This window comes from Maylandia zebra, linkage group LG11 (genome assembly GCF_041146795.1).
Source record: "Maylandia zebra isolate NMK-2024a linkage group LG11, Mzebra_GT3a, whole genome shotgun sequence".
NCBI classification, from domain to species: domain Eukaryota; kingdom Metazoa; phylum Chordata; class Actinopteri; order Cichliformes; family Cichlidae; genus Maylandia; species Maylandia zebra.
The window spans coordinates 31,341,875-31,353,273 of record NC_135177.1 but is presented as its reverse complement, the minus strand read 5'-3'; positions in this window follow the sequence as shown (position 1 = coordinate 31,353,273).

Genomic DNA, 11,399 nt, shown 5'->3' with positions numbered 1-11,399 from the left:
CCGCTGAGCAACTGCTTTGGTCACAGTTGGAAAGAAAAACCTCCAGTAGAACCAGGCTCAGGGCAGCCATCTGACGAAACCTGTTGGGGTGAAGGGAGGAAGACAGGCTAAAGAGCCAGAGATTAATAATAATAATAAACAAATGTGTGGGAAAAAAGTGACATCATGGGAATCCCCAAAGCAGGGGGTGATACGGTAACAGTACTATGACGTAATTAAGATAACTAAGACCCGATTGCTGCACATCATAACATCATTATTTACAATAATGCTTTGGATTTGTCATTTATGTAAAAACAACATGATAAAAACTCTCCCCTGGAGGGGAAATCACCAAAACCACTGTGATCTCCCTGTTTTCCCTGAAAAAACAAAACAAAAAAACCCTTTGGGAATTCCATTAAAAGAAGCTCGTGGTTTCACTCCTTTACTATTTTTTTCTTAGTATTTTTGCTTTAATTTAGAGTCCATCATCTTACATCTGTAAGCTACAGATGTAAATTGTGCTCTTCACTGTAGATACATTTCACACCCCTTCTCTTTCACCACTAGATGGCATTGCAAATACAGCCCAGCACCTTTCGAGGGCTTGTGAAAAAGTCTTTAACACTTTTTTGTGTTTCTCTCTGTGATGCCTGCCAGGACTCGGCTTTTGGTGTTTAGGCAATAGCCTGTAATATGTGTCGATATATGAGAACAAACACTGTTTTAAAAAATGTCACGCAAAGAGCAGTTGTGAAGATACATGACTTTGTTATAAAGTTCTGCATTATGGTCAAGTACTTTGCAAAGTCATGATGGTAACTTTTTTCTGCACATCCATGCAGAGTCATCCCTATGACCAATCCTTAGTCGTTATAAAAGGAGTAACTCCAAGTTCTCTGTATTCCAAAGATGTCAGAAATTCCAACTGACTGCATTGCGCTCGCTTTAAAGATACCAATCATAGCAACAACAAGCACAGCATTAACTCAGCATCATCTATGACTGCAAACAAAAAAACACCTGAGTTCTCAAACTGTTTGTGTTCTGTTTTTTACCTTCAGTGTGCAGGTGTCTGTTTGATCTCGTGGTGTGATCTATTGCACCTGCAGCCTGTGTAAGCAAATAAAATGTGCTTGTGTCAAAAGGGTAAATTCACTCAAAACACAAAACTAGATGGGCTCCAGGTTACACTCAAAATATTATCCCTGGTTATTATTCTGACATGCCCTTTCAGGTTGTCTTGGTGTATAGCACAGGTTTGGACTTAACTGCATCAACACCAAACCAACACCAGTGGATGTGTTGCACTGGTCTGCTGTCCCAAACCTGATACTGGGCTTTTCTTTTTCATCTCATCCTTTTTATAGGGACTACATTCTGCAAAGAAATAGTCCCTTTGACCTGCCAACAATCATGAATAGGGATTATCCACACTAACCACAACAAGGAATAACAAGAAGACATATTTTTGTGTTCCCCTGTTCCCCTTGTTAGCATACAGTGTGTGTGTGTGTGTGTGTGTGTGTGTGTGTGTGTGTGTGTGTGTGTGTGTGTGTTTTACTTGGCTAAATACCAACCTGACCTGACTTATCGGTTTCGCATTAGATTTCCACTGAAGTCTGATGAAACACCACAACAACATTATCTTTAGCTTGTTGCAACATTTGACTGCAGTTCAATGATAAATGATCAAACATTAGCATTCACATTCACGTGGCGCTGAAAATGTTTTGAGCTTTATAGTCCATACACACAGTAGTAATCAACAATGTTTTACTGCTGCAGTATAATCAAAGTGTTATACGTTCTTCCCCCTCAAGGTCTGCTTCCTTCTTGTTGTCATTTTCAACTTGACACTTTTTTTTAAATGTTATGCGCTCTCTGGTTTATAGATGCCCCCTCGCCCACACAATCAAAACAACGCATCGCTTCTGAAAGTTTCCTTCCAGATGTTTAGGTCAGTGGAATTCTTTCAAACAAAAGGTTTTTCTTCTGTGTGTGTGTCATACGTGTGGTGTGGGGGTGTTTCCAGTTAATGGCACTTGGTTGCAACCACAAGAAAAGAGGAAGTGCATACTAACTTAGAAAACTATTTTTTTTAAAAAGAAAGAAAGAAAGAAAAAAAGCCAGCCTGAACGAGATCCCCCGGAGATGGCCCAATCACATTTTGGCAGAAGTCAAAAATTTACCATCTGGGGTTTTACCAGGAAAAGTGAAATTAGGTGTGAGACGCTGGAATTTGACTGGGCTCTGAGTAACAGGAAGTGCAGCTCACGTGGATTAGCCAAATCAACCTTGGTGTTGTTTGTTATTCCAAAATCAAACATGACTCATTTCGTGACACCTCAGTTCAAGTTTGTGATAAATTTTGATATTACCCCGCTTTAAGGTTTATGCTCTCAGTTAATAATACTAAGCTTTACGTGTGCCAACAAATGCAGTGATGCTTGCTGCTACTTTGAGCTAAAAATGTTTCTATATTTTGGGAAATAAGCTTTTTATGCTTCTAAAATACTTTAACCTTGTCCTTTAAGTGAATGTGCGCCTTTTACTTCACAATAAATGACACGAGTGAGACACTTCTTCATGAATTATACATTTTACATAGACTTTTTGAAGCCTACTATTGATACACTGTATTTGCATCCTGTCACTAAATCTGAATTTAATTTGAATTTTTCGGAGATGTGAAAGAGGCGGGGATTGCCCCGCGTTGACAGGAAGAGGCGGGGGCTCCCCCTTGACAGTCACTTTCAACAACAAAGGGGTTTTTTCTTTCATTTTTACTTTCTTCCTTCTTTCTGCCACAGCTCCCAACTCTTGCAAATATCCGTCGCTCTGTTATTTCCCTGTGTGTGCGCTCTGCTCTCAATCACACGTCTAAATGATTTCTTCTCATAGCCAACCGGGTAGTGGAAACAGGACGAGAACTACAGTATGCCTCGTTCCTCTTTTACTTAAAAGAGGATACGCGTACCTCAGATTCCTGCAAATACAGTGTTTTTCACCACTAGATGGCGTAATGACACGTGTGCAGTGAAACAAAGAGGCTCTTCTGTGTTGTCGCCCCGCCTCCAGTCTCTCTTGTGTGTGTGCTACGTGCAGAGCATGCTCACAAGAGCTGTTAAGGTACATTGGCTGTTGACAACAATGTTGCATGCTTTTCACGTAGGCAACGCCAAACTGCAGAGGATCTCTAGAACATCTACCAAGACTGATTCAATCTCAGCCATACCAGACCTGCTGTTTTGTTGTGCAGAAAAAAAAATTGTTATGCAATAGTATCTGTGCATCTGCTTAAAAGCTACCTAAATAATGTAAAAGAGTTAATGGTTAAACTCTATTATAATATAAGTTGGAAAAAGATTAGATAAAGCATTTGGGTGAGGCCGAGCACTGCACATGACTGAAAGGGACTCAGGATTGTATAGTAATTATGTGGAATGTGAAAGCCTAGCCCACACTGGGTTGTTTAACTTTAGTTTTCTTTTTGTCTTTAGCTCTTCTCAGCTTTTAAATGCTTTTCAAATGTACTTTTGCTTCTCTTCTTATTTCCAAAACATCCCATCTTCGCCTTCGTTATCCCTTTTACAGCAATATACAATATATACACAGTATAGGATCTATATGTAGACCTGTAGTCATCATGTTTGTACTGTTGCTGTTTGAGTTTCAGAGTAGACTATATCTACCAGCTTTATGATCAGTAATGTTCTGTATTGATCACTCTATTGTCTAATCTACAATAATCTACAAAGAGATTGTAGATTATTGCATCTCGTTACAAAATTTATTTATACATCAACTGTTGGGAACAAGTTGAAATTTCCGGAACTTCCAAATAAGGGCAAGGAAACTGATAAGGAAAACTGACCAGAGCCGGAAATGCCTCTTCTACAATAGCGTGAACTCGGGAAGTCTTTGAATAATTTGGTCCTTTTTTTTTCTTTTCTTTTTTTCACTTTGACTCAAGGCAAACATTTGCTGTTAGTGTTTTTTATATTGGCTTTTATCATTGTTCTTTTTAAAAGCAAAACAGGAACTTTCTGTCATGCATGACATGACTTTTACGAAAGTACACCATTAATAAATGTTACTCAGACTAGGCCATCTCTTAATATTTGGTATCCCAAGTGTCTGTTTTCCAAGAATCGTCATACAGTTGAGGAGCTGTTACTGATTAAGTTTGGGTATTTTCTTTCAGTTACATTTGGGTCCGGAGAAACAACACAGACTTAAGGGGTTAAACAGAGAACATGCTGTTATTACACCTACCACCCACAAGGTGTGGTCAGACTGTGTCATTTGAGGTGTGGCAGTTATGACCCACAGGGTTCAAAGGATGCAGTCCGGATGTTCTTTATCACACTTTGCGTAAATACAGGTGACATATTAAGCAAACATAAAGATTGTTCAAGCGCCGCTGACACAACAAAATACACACATAGGTGTTGAGTTTTTCAGATCCCTATACAATTTTCGGTCTTAGTCGACTTTTCAGTAAAAGGTTCACCACTGTGGAAATAGTTACCATAAAAGAGAAATAGATTTAATGTTTTTGCAGTCATTTCTAATAAACTCACATCATTGCATGTCATGAATCCTTTCCATTCCTGATGGTACTTGCTCTTTGCAACAGTTTATGAGTCAGATTTTTCTTCATTTTTAAATGAAATGCAATTATTTATATTGTCGTTTTGCAAATGCAGTTGCTCACCAGCACTTTATTATGTGCTGTTTTGGAAGGAATGATCTGCAGGAGAGCACACCAAACTAACATCCAGACATTAGACAAGGAGGAACAAATTCCTGTATTACTCAAGCACCTGTGAACATGTTAACAATACCTCAGGTAAGGGCGTGAGCCTGTACTCTAAAGGTAAAGTGGCTTTTAAGAATGCAGTCAGCTGGATGACATGTCATACAAGACATGCTGAAACAAATGAAGTTCTGATGTTTGACTTTGTCATACCCCCCACCCATAAGCCGATACTGATCTTAACTGTCACGGCTGGCGGAGTGAGCCGTGTGGAGTGGAGGAAAAGGAGGACCCAAAATGCAGCAAACTGATGATACGAGTGAAGTTTATTTACACGGTGGCAGTGGCAAAAACAGGCAATGAAGCATGAGTAATGACAAACCTAAACTGGGAGAAACTAAAGAGCAAACCTGAAATCTTACAAAACGGAGAGCGGCGCAGAGAGACGCAGACCAAGGACCAGGATACCAAGAAACACAGACGAGCCGACAACGAACACAGACCGACACCCACTATATATACACACACACACACACACACACACACAAGGTAATCGGGTAATCGCACACAGGAGGGAAGAACAGCTGATCTGAATACACATGATGACTGGAGGACACAAGCTGAACACAATGACAACAGACACAGACTTTCAGAACAAAACAGGAAATCTAGAACCCGAACCGGACACAAGGGGGGAGGACACAGAATAACTAGAACAGAGGGAAATAATCACAAAACACAAAACGCTGGGTCAACGACCCAGGACCATGACATTAACTGAAGCCAAGGTATCTGTATTAGAACAAAACTAGAAAAGCTGGACTGATTACGACATGTATGTGTTAATACAAAATCATAAGAACATTTAGCAGGGAATGCTGTAGTTGTTGAATTGAGAGACTACAGCATGAAAAGCTGAAAATCTTTAGCAGAAAGCATTGAGTAGATTTATGAATATGGATGAAAGTAAATTGTTATGAAATGTGTAGCAGTGCTTACACACTTGTAGTTTTCTTTTGTGGTAGTTGTAAGTAATTATTGTTCAAGTTTACTAACACGTGCTTAAAAACATGAAAAAAGACATGCTTTAATCATGCCAACCTGAAACAAATAATTAAACATAAACTTCAATTTTATGTAACGAGGCTTGCTTTCCCCCCTCCCCCCAAAAAGGGTGGGAAGCCCCCACGGTGTCAGTGTAAACAAATATGCTTCTACATGAGTAACAATGAAAGCAAAAGTAGTAGCCACATCAAACAAAAGAACCTCACAAGATATAAAAAAAAGAGGCACCCAAGCTCTCGCTAAAAAAAACAACAAAAAAAAAACAAAAGAAAGAAACATGCAAACCACAACATTACTCTAAAGGTTAATTTAGTTTGTTCCAAATGCTCGCTGTGGTGGTGGGGCCTGATAAAGTTGAATGAGTGAAAAGCTGAATGGAGCCAGACTGGGGGAGGCATGCATGGCGTTCACAGTCACATGGCAGATCGCGTTTCCTTTGTCTCCAAACCCCATGGCCTGCTTTGTTGAAAGAGGGGATCCGATTTCCCGAGGCTTTGATGTCTCCTCCTCCCAAGCTTCCACCCTCCTTTCTGTTGAGGCACCCACTTGTTCACCCACACACATGAACATGAACACACACTCACTCACTCACATGCTTGTGCCTTATGCTTGTGTGAAACCCGACACAAGGCTGCATCTGGTGGGCGAAGCTGGCCGTGAGCCCGAAAACCTCATCGAATGACTTCATGTATGAAGCAGTCGAGATGAAATATAGCAGACAGGAAACTTGAAACTGACGACGCCATTGGCTTTGAGTCCAGAAATAAATAACAGAACTGAAAGCATTCTGCGCCCGATTACAGAATGCTTTTACATTTCCTGTCCTCATATAAAACATTATGTGTGCTGAAAACCGTGTACTGAAAAAACTTTGGCACAATAAACCGATTCTTTTTTTAAACATGACTTTGTTTTTCATACAGTTTGGTTCTGGAGTTAATATGTCATTCTCAGTGTACTGTGGAACAAAATAACCATTATCCAAACTAAACCCATCTGAGCCATTTTGTGAGCTCATGGAAAATACCTCGAGTAAATCTAAATCCTTCCATTTTCCAGAGTATACTGGCTCTAGGAAATAACTACCACAAACTGGTATGAGCAGGTTCGAGGGGGGAGTGTAATTTGATCACTAAATGTCTCTGGACAGGAAGACACAAACGCCTTTTAATGTTTTACCTGAGCCTGTGTTTTTATGTGCTCAGCTATAAACGGCTGATCCGGTGTTGTCGTCACAAGGCTGGGCAGGTGGACATGCATGATTATGAATGTGATCATTTGAGAATGAGGTGATGTAGGATTTTGAAACTGATACCGTAGTAGGGCTGCCACAAACGATTATTTTGATAGTCGACTAGTCACCGATTATTTTTGCGATTAGTCGACTAATCAGATCGCGCATCCATTGGATGTAAAACGTACAGCTTATTGCACCAGCAGCATCTGCTCTTATATAACTATCATTAGCTTACAGCTGTAAGTGTTTAAGGTATGTGCTAACTAAAAATAAAGACAAGATCATAGTTTATTAAATTTTAATGAAATTTGCAGATTGTTTCGGGGAAGTTTAATAAACTCCTTGCTATCTAAAATATAACAGCACACCGGAGTATATTCTCGAGCATCTCACACTTCTGATAATCAGTTGTCTGCTTGACGTTTATTCAGCTGTGTAAAAACTATAACTTTAATCTCAGCCAAACCGATTTACTCAGGAACAAATAAAATACTGAAAAAAGCCAAACAATAACAAGACAAGAGACAGAGAGAAGTAAATACCGGAAGGATAGGTCAAAATGACTGTTTAATTAAATAATGGTCATTCAACAAATCTTATGCTAAAGTAATCTCGCATTTCTGTAAATACATTCCAAATAAAAGCTTAAACTCCATCAAGTAATGCAGAAATACAAAAAAATACTCCTTTGGGGGACAAAGAGCATCATTCTTTGTCTCCTCTGAAGAGGCCTCTAGCAGCTAACTCGAGTTTAAATCAGCCAATGAGATGCTAACAACCCCACAGGTGAAGATCATTCATTGGATACACAAAAAAGGGGCAGGATTACGAGGAGAAGAACAACAGCTGAGAAAACAAACTGATATATTACAGTATGCATGCATATTTGTTGACATTAAAAGAAACTCAGACACTGATAGAGTGGCAATAGTATCTACCCAAGAAAACTATTGCCAAAACTACCAAAAACTAAAACATAAAAAAAGCCACGAGTTTTCAGTTAGTTTGATATTTCATTTTAGTGAAGCATAATATTTACATTCAGCATGTGTCCTAAATTTCCATATGGCAGTCTAAGGGGGGATAATCCATCTTAACGATCACTGGCTACCCATCTAACTTCTGCTGCAAAACAACATGTGGTATGTAAAGCATCCCTTTGATTGCATTGTTGTGGGGGCTTTGGCTGGGATGGTAGGGGCCTCCACCAAACCAGGGTACGCTAGCCAGACTGCAGAGGTCAAGGGGGCCTCTTCCCGCACACAGTCATTTCAGCGTCCTTCCTGGAACTGGGCTGATGTCAGGGCTGAGGAATGTGAAAAACAGAACACACAGGGGGCCCTTGTTCCTGTGCTCTGTATAGGCCTTGGGCAGGAATCCAAAACACATGCCACACACGCTGCCTGAGTCGGACTGCGGGGGCAGGGAGGCCTGAGACACATGGCTGTGGATAACACACAGTGAAAACATACTGGCGACATGAGAGCAGTCTGAGGTAGTACAGACGTACTTTGCCTGATGGTCTGAGGAGATATGTCTGAAATATATACGAGATGATCTGTCATGTTTCGAAAAGAAACGGCTGTAAAAAATCACGTGTAAATGGATATCATTTTAATTAAATATTTTTATTTTTTTTTCAAATTCAAATTTTGAGACAAAAAGTACACTCTTTGGAAGTTCAGTTTTTTTTTAAATATACAAAGCAGAGTCATCCAAATTAATAGTTTTACACATTTTCACATTAAATAAAAGTAAAAAATAAAAGTAAAAATATGTGAAAAGTTTATTTTATGTTTGATTCACAATGAAAATGAAATGAAAAAAATGTGCTTGCTAATTGAAGACTGCAAGAGCTTTGACTAATTATGAAGAACAGCCTGCTTACACAGTTCCCAATTTTTGGGCGTTCCACAGGGCTCATGACTTGATCCCATTCTTTTCCTCATATATGTACATCAATTAAGAAGTCATACTTTTGAAAACTACATTTTTAAGCTTTATTAATATGGTGATGGGACTGACATTTATTTATACTTTTAACAGACCCAAGTTTTTGTTTTTTAAAAAAAACTGTACTTTAATCTTAATAACTGTACAGTACTCTGTTTTTGTTACTATTGTCCAAGATGTAAATATTTTTTTTCGGTAAAGATTGTGTGTGATTGTGTCTGCTCTGTGTCCTGTTCTGTTTGTATATGTGCTTTTCTTCTGCTGCTGTGACAACCAAATTTCCTCTTGTGGGACAATTAAAGGATTATTCTATTCTATTCTATTCTATTCTATTCTATTCTATTCTTACTGATTCTAGCATAATAAGCTGTATTCCTAACAATTCTTTCACAGTAAATGAATAACTTACGTTCCATTCGTTAAACGCCTCTTTTACTATAGGAATGTACTCTTCATGACATTTTTGCATATGTCATGAAAGTACTGATGGGTGTGGCTAGTGATGCAATAGAGCACACGAGGTCACTGATAAGAAGTGCTGGACGTGAAACTAAATTGATACATGATATGAATCACCATCCAACTACTGTGGAGGCCATTTCAATGGAGTGAGCTAACGGTTTTGTTCAAGAAACCAGTTTGAGATAGTTTAAGCTTTTGTGACGTGGTTCATAATCCTGCCGGAAGCAGCCATCACACGAGGGTTTCTTATGTACTGAAATATTTTCAGCCACTTTCAAAACACAGATACCTGCTTACATATGAAAAAATCCATCAAGACAATTGACAAGTGGTTAATAATGAAATCACCAAAATGTTGATCAAATGAACTATCAGAAAAATAACAAAGATTAAACATCCAAAATAAGACACTTTTTTTTAAGTTAGATGTAGCAATCATGATTACAGACAGATTAAATTAACAGACTGACTGAAAACTAAACAGAATGCGAAAATAAAAGCAAAAGAACCACAAAGGACAGACTTGTTTAAAAGCCTTTGGCAAAACCCAGCCATAACACAGCTGAGAAACCTGTTCTTGAATCATGCAAATATCAGAACATGCCCAGGAAAGCCCTGCACCTTGAATTACAACAACCAGATGAAGTTGGATTTTAAGTTTTTTTTTATGTTTGCAAACAACATTCTTTTTATAAAAATAAAAGCAAATGCAGATCAAGATTTTGCACAGATATGTATCAAAGCGAACATTAAAAAATGTGAGTGAACTTTAAAGAACTCAGCAAGTAGGAACACGATGACATCATAACACACAAGAACAATGACATACACTTACCTGCAAAAGCCTGGGAGGGATTTATTTTGGTGACACCTAACAACCACAGTTATCTAAATAAAAGAATGTTCCCTCAGTCTCAGTGCGTAACCTATATGCCTGAAGCTGTTGTCATCAACCCAACATTGTCTGTGTAGGACACAATGTTCTATTTTTTCACACTGATGAGCGTCCTCACCCAGTTTGATGCAGTTGTCGCATTCTTGTCGTGACTGCTGTGAAACGGTACTGGACCCCTTTCTGGTTTCTTAATGTTTTCCATATTTGTCATACTTAAATGTTTCAGATCATTAAAAAAATGTAAATATTAGACAAAGATAGCCTGAATAATCCAAAATGTAGTTCTTAAATACTGATTTCATTTATTGAATGAAAAACCTACCCAAACCTACCCAACCTTACATGAAAAAGTAATTTTCCACTAAGCCTAATTATTGGTTGTGCTACTCTTGGTAGCAAGAGCTGCAATCAAGTGTTTGCAGTAATTGTCAGTTATTCACATTGCTGTGGAGGAATTCTTGTTAACTCTTGTTAAATCATGAATTAACTGTGATTAACTTGAATTTATGAAACGCTGAGCTTAGTTTCACTAAATTACTGCAATCCTTTTGGATTTAAGATATTAAATTGAACCTGGCAAAGTAAAGTTAAGATTTGAAAAAATTGGAGAAAAGATGGGAAAAAAAGATGGATGAAGATTTTCCATTTCTTTTTTCAATAGCCTTAAAACACACATGGTAGAAGAAGTAGTTCATATGTTTCTAATCTAACTGAGTGCTTTATACCAGGGGTCCCCAACCTTTTTTGCGCCACAGACCGGTTTATGTCCGACAATATTTTCACGGACCGGCCTTTAAGGTGTCGTGAATAAATACAACTAAATAAAACCAGCACCGGTGCCCAGAAAAAGAAAAATTGATTCGTAACACACAGGAAAAGACTCAGTGAAACCGAAATAACGATAAAAACAGTTTAAAATATATCAATAAAAACCCTGAAAACCATAAATTTCACACCCGAGCCTCAACTCTCATGGCCCAGTACCAAACAACTCACAGACTGGTACCGGTCCTTGACCCGTTGGGGACCGCTGCTTTATACAA